The sequence below is a fragment of the Balaenoptera ricei genome, chromosome 4, assembly GCF_028023285.1.
Source record: "Balaenoptera ricei isolate mBalRic1 chromosome 4, mBalRic1.hap2, whole genome shotgun sequence".
In the NCBI taxonomy this organism is placed as follows: Eukaryota; Metazoa; Chordata; class Mammalia; order Artiodactyla; family Balaenopteridae; genus Balaenoptera; species Balaenoptera ricei.
In genome coordinates, this window is record NC_082642.1 from 59,019,145 (window position 1) to 59,025,829 (window position 6,685).

The 6,685-nt window shown below is 34.6% G+C and overlaps 1 pseudogene; it reads left to right on the forward strand.

Moving 5' to 3' along the window:
* Positions 1 to 3,936: 3,936 nt before the first annotated feature.
* Positions 3,937 to 5,671, forward strand: LOC132364349 (tigger transposable element-derived protein 1-like; annotated as a pseudogene).
* The last annotated feature ends 1,014 nt before the right edge of the window (positions 5,672 to 6,685 follow it).

Genomic DNA, 6,685 nt, shown 5'->3' on the forward strand with positions numbered 1-6,685 from the left:
AATGCCATTTACAATTTAATCAAAAATAATAAAATAACTAGCTAGAGATAAATTTAACCAAGGAGGTGAAAGACCCATACCGTGAAAACTATGACCCACTGATGAAAGAAACTGAAAATGACACAAATAAATGGAAAGGTATTCCATGTTCATGGACTGGAAGAATTCTTAATATTGTTAAAATGCCCACACTACCCAAAGCAATCTACAGATTCAATGCAATCTCTATCAAAATATCAATGGCATTTTTCACAGAAATAGAGCAAATAATCCTATAATTTTTATGGGATCATAAAAGATCCCAAATAGCCAAATCAATTTTGAGAAAAGAGAATAAAACTGGAGGCATCACACTTCCTGACTTCAAACTATACTACCAAGCTAGAGTCATGAAAAATAGTTTGGTACTGACATTAAAAACAGACAAATAGATCAATGGAACAGAATAGAGAACCCAGAAATAAACCCACACATATATGGTCAATTAATTTATAAAAACGTAGCCAGAAGTATACAATGGGGAAAAGGCAGTCTCTTCAATAAATGGTGCTGGGAAAATTGAACATCTGCTTGAAAATGAATGAAACTGGACCACTACTTTACATCATACACAAAAATTAACTCAAAATGGATAAAGACTTAAATGTAAGACTTGAAACCATAAAACTCCTAGAAGAAAGTACAGGTGGTAAACTCAACAGACTTTTTAGATTTGACATTAAAAGGAAAGGGAAAAAAAGCAAAAATTAACAAGTAGGACTACATCGAAATAAAAGCTTCTGCATAGCAAAGGAAACCATCAACAAAATGAAAAGACTACCTACTGAATGGAAGAAAATAATGTAAATCACACATCTGATAAGGGTCAATTTCCAAAAAATTATAAAAACTCATTCAACTCAACAGCAAAAAAATAAAACAAAACTCAAAAACAATGGGCAGGGGATCTGAATGGACAATTTTCCAAAGAAGACGTATAGTCAACAGGTACATGAAAAGGTGTTCAACATGACTAATCATCAGAGAAATGCAACCACAATGAAATATCACCTCCTATCTGTTAGGAGGACTATTGTCAAAAAGACAACAAATAACAAGTGTTGGCTAGGACATGGAGAAAAAGGAACGCTTATCCCTGTGCAATGTTGGTGGGGATGTAAAGTGGTGCAGCCAGTATAGAAAACAGTGTGGAGGTTCCTCAAAATATTAAAAATAGAACTACCATATTATCCAGCAATTCTACTTCTAGGTATTTTTATGAAGGAAAAAAACCCCTTAACTCAAAGATATATGCATCCCCATGCTCATTACAACATGATTTACAATAGCCAAGATATGGAAGCAATGTAGGTGTCCATCAGTGAGTGAATGGACATACACACAATGGAATATTATTCATCCATAAAAAAAGGAAGGAAATCTTGACATTTGTGACAACGTAGAGGTTCTTGAGAGCATTATGCAAAGTGAAATAAGTCAGACAGAGGAAGACAGATACCATATGATCTCACTTATATGTGGAATCTAAAACCAAAACAAAACACCAAACTCACAGATACAGAGAAAAGATTGTTAGTTAGCAGAGGAGGCAGTGAGCAGAGGAGGCAGTGAGGGTTGGGCGAAGGGCAAAGTGGTTGAAGGTGGTGAAAGGTAAAAACTTCCAGTTATAGAAATAAGCTTTGAGGATGTAATGTACAGCATGGTGACTATAGTTAATAATACTGTATTGTATATTTGAAAGTTGCTAAGGGAGTAGATCTTAAATGTTCTCATCACAAGAAAAATATTGTAACCATAGTGATGGATGATAACCTGACTTATTATGGTGATCATTTCACAATATATATAAATAAATATCAAATCATTATGTTGTACACCTGAAACTAATATAATGATGTGTCTATTATATCTGAAGTAGGAGGAGGAGGATGTAAAAAGAAGAGGAGGACGAAGAAAAGAAGGAAGAAGAGGAAGAGGAAGGTGAAGAAGAATAGGAAAAAGAAGAAGAAAACATGCCTTATTGGCTTCTGTAAAGAAAGGAAACAGGAACTGCAGGGCTGCAGCGCGTTCTCTCTAGTCTTCTGTACCTCGCTTCCTGGTTTGAAGACAGGAGCACTTTATAAATCTAGTGTTCTTCCTCAGAGTTGATGTGATAGGAACAGATGAGTTCTGAGTATCCCCATGACTTGATCATTATGGTTTGCTAGTAAGATTCTCATTACAGTAAAGTTGAAGGAATAAGATTAAATTCTGGAAAATATTAAAATTAGAAAAGGTGTCTGCCGTAACAATCCCAAGGAATACATTATTTTCTAGCTGCATTTTTCTAAAAGAGACTCCTTTTTCAATTCAGTATGAATATCTCCAAGCCCACATCTCTAAGGGTATCATTAAGGCTTTCCTCATATTAACTTACTAACAATGCCCTCATAGAGGATCACATGCTTAATTCTTATTTTCTAAATTCTTTATCTTTCTTAGGAAAATGTTTCATAACACTAGGAACTCAATCATTCTTACAGTCAATTTTACAGCCCAAGGAATATTTACTAATTGAAACACACTTTTATTCTAATATCCTTTGTGTTCACAATACCTAGGTCAGTGTCTGGAAGATAGTAAGTACTTAAAAAAATTTGTGAGCAATTGAGGAACATTTAACTGTATTTTGAAAATCTGTCACTTACTTTTCTGTTCTCATCCTCTTGAGTGAGATAATTTCAAAGGTAACTTTACTGATTCCTGAGAATGTAAGTTTAACGGGAATAAGGATAGTATCTGCCTTTTCACAGCTACAGCCCCATTACCAAGAGCAGTGACCAGCATACAGGAGGCCTTTAATAAGTGTTTGTTGAATGTAGTGGAAACATTTACATTCACCTGTAATTATAAATTATATCAAATGTACCAAGAAGAATATGGCAGCCATGTATCTCTCAGATATGTCGATATTTGCTCCAATTTCTTTATTTGTTAAAAGAAACAGCTATAGTTCTACCACCTCTGCCTCTTCCTACTTCTTTTCCAGACCTACTCTTTTAAATTTCTGTGTAACACACGTATGTTTTTATATGTTTTAAATAAATATATGATATTTTTGTATTTAATTTATATTTCTATATGGAAATAAATACTTTTTATTCTAGGAGAATCTGGCATTTATTCTAAAATTGTGTTTCATTTAAAATTGTAAGGCTATGACAATATGTTTAAAATATTTTTGTTTTCTTTTTCCCAAACCCTAAATTTATTTTTGTTCTTCTTTAACAACTCAGAAAAACTCCTCCTTAGCCCTAGCCTTCGTGCTTTTATTGCTCTTTTCTTTTTTACCTGATCTTAGAATCTGAATCATAAAGGAACAAAAGAAAAGGTTCATGAGGGAAACATGGAGAAGAAAGGGAAAATGATTACATTTATACTTTGATCCTATTATAGCATCAAATATAGACTGCTGACACCAAAACATAGACCTCATTTTAAGATGATCCCCACAATCCACTAACCAGTGCATGGATATTGTGTACAGGCATACCTTGCTTTATTGCCCTTGGCTTTATTGCACTTTGCAGATATTGTGTTTTTTACAAATTGAAGATTTGTGGCAACTCTGAGTCAAACAAGTCTATCAGTGCAATTTTCCAACAACATTTGCTCACTTCATGTCTGTGTGTCATATTTTGGTAATTCTTACAATACAGCAAACTTTTTCATTATTATATTTGTTATGGTTATCTGTGATCAGTGATTTTTGATGTTACTATCATAATTGGTTTTGGGCACCACCAACTGTGCCCATATAAGATAGTGAAATTAATTCATAGATGTGTGTGTTCTGACTGCTCCACCAACCAGCCATTCCCCATCTCTCTCTCTCTCTTTGGACTTCTTTACTCCCTGAGACACAATATTGAAATCAGGACAATCAATAACCCTACAATGGCCTCTAAGTGTTCAAGTGAAGGGAGAATTCACAAATCTCTCACTTCAATCAAAAGCTAGAAATGATTAAGCTTAGTGAGGAAGGCATGTCTAAAGCTGAGATATGCCTAAAGCTAGGTGTTTTACACAAAACAGTTGAGTTGTGAATACAAAGGGAAAGGTCTTGAAGGAGACAAAAAGTGCTACTCTAGGGACCACACAAATGATAAGAAAGCAAAACAGCCTTGTTGCTGATATGGAGAAAGTTTTAGAGCTGTAGATAGAAGATCAAACCAACCACAACATTCTCCTAAGCCAAAGCCTAATCCATAGCAATGCCCTACTTCTCTTCAATTCCATGAAAGCTGTAGAAAATAAGCTTGAAGATAGTGGAGATTGGCTCTTGAGGTTTAAGTAAAGAAGTCATCTCCATAATATAAAAGTTCAGGTTGAAACAAAATGCTGATGTGAAGCTGCAGCAAGTTATCCAGAAGATCTAGCTAAGGTAATTAAGAAAGGTGGCTACACTAAACAACAGATGCTCAATGTAAAGGAAACAGCCTTATATTGGAACCAAATGCCATCTAGGACCTTCACACCTAGAGAGGAGAAGTCAATGCCTGGTTTCAAAGCTTCAAAAGACAGGCTGACTGTCTTGTTAGGGGCTAATGCAGCTGGTGAATTTAAGTTGAATTGAATGCTTATCTACCATTCCAAAAATTCCAGGGTCCTTAAGAATTATTCTCAATCAACTGTGCCTGTGCTCTGGAAATGAAACAACAAAGCCTGGATGAGAGCATATCTGTTTACAACATGGTTTACTTAATATTTTAAGGCAACTGTTGAGACATACTACTCAGAAAAATAGATTTCTTTCAAAATATTACTGCTTACTGACAGTGTACCTGGTCACCCAAGAGCTATGATGGAGATGTACGAGATTAATGTTGTTTTCATGCCTTCTAATACAACATCCATTCTGCAGCCCATGGATCAAGAAGTAATTTCAACTTTCAAGACTTACTAGGTAAAAAATACATTTTGTAAGGCTACAGTTGCCAGATAGTGATTCTTCTGATGGATATGAGCAAAGCTAATTTAAAACCTTCTGGAAAAGATTCACCATTCTACATGCCATTAAGAACATTCATGATTTGTAGGAAGAGATCAACACACCAACATTAACAGGAGTATGAAAGAAGTTGATTCAAACCTTCATGGATGACTTTGAGGGTTACAAGACTTCACTAGAGGAAGTAGTTGAAGATGTGGTGAAAAGAGTAAGAGAACTAGAATTAGAAGTAGAGCCTAAAGATGTGACTAAATTGCTACAATCTCATGACAAAACATTAATGGACGAAGAGTTGCAAAGAAAGTGGTTTCTTGAGATGGACTCTACTCCTGGTGATGAAGATACTATACAGCTTATTGAAATGACAAAGAAGGATTTAGAATATTACACAAACTTAGTTGATAAAAGAATGCTAGGATTTAAGAGGATTGACTGCAGTTTTGAAAGAAGTTCTACTGTGGGTAAAATGCTATCAAACAGCATTACATGCTACAGAGAAATCATTTGTGAAAGGAAGACTTGATGTGGCAAACTTTATTGCTGTCTTATTTTAGGAAACTGCCACAGCCATGCCAACCTTCTGCAATCACCACCCTGATCAGCCAGCAGCCATCAACACCAAGGCAAGAGCCTCCACCAGAAAAAAGATTACAACTTGCTAAATGCTCATATGATGGTTAGCATTTTTTAGCAATAAAATATTTTGACTAAGGTATGTACATTGTTTTTTATACATAATGCCATTGCACACTTAATAGACTACAGTATAGTATAAACATAACTTTTATATGCACTTAGAAACCAAGAAATTCATGTAACTTACATTATTGTGATATTTGCTTTACTGTGGTAGCCTGGAACTAAACCTTCAATATCTCCAAGGTATACATACACCAAGTTTGCATTTTTTTAATAGTTGTCCTTAGTAGTTGTCCATATTCTTAATCACTGTGCTAAGAATTGAATATCTATTGCTTAACAAGACAGTATCCAATGCCATCCCTATCAAATTTCCAATGACATTTTTCACAGAACTGAAATGAGAATTTTAAGGTTGTATGGAAAGACAAAAGACCCTGAATAGCCAAAATAATCTTGAGAGAGAAGAAAAGAGCTGGAAGAATCATGCCCTCTGGCTTCAGACTATACTACAAAGCTACAGTCATCAAAACAGTATGGTACTGGCACAAAAATAGACACATAGATCAACGGAACAGAATACAGAGTCCAGAAATAAACCCACACACGTATGGTCAATTAATCTATGACAAACAAGGCAAGAATATACAATGAAGAAAAGAGAGTCTCTTCAATAAGTAGTGCTAGGAGAACAGGACAGCTATATGTAAAAGACTGAAATCAGAACATTCTCTAACACCATATACAAAAATAAACTCAAAATGGATTAAAGACCTAAATGTAAGGCCAGATACCATAAAACTCCTAAAGGAAAACATAGGCAGAATACTCTTTGACATAAATCGCAGCAATATCATTTTGGATCCATTTCTTAGAGTAATGGAAATAAAAACAAAAATAAACAAATGGGACCTAATTAAAATTAAAAGTTTTGCAAGCAAAGGAAACCATAAACAAAATGAAAAGACTACCTACAGAATGGGAGAAAATACTTGCAAATAATGTGACCAATAAGAAATTAATTTCCAAAATATACAAAAAGATATATAGCTCAAT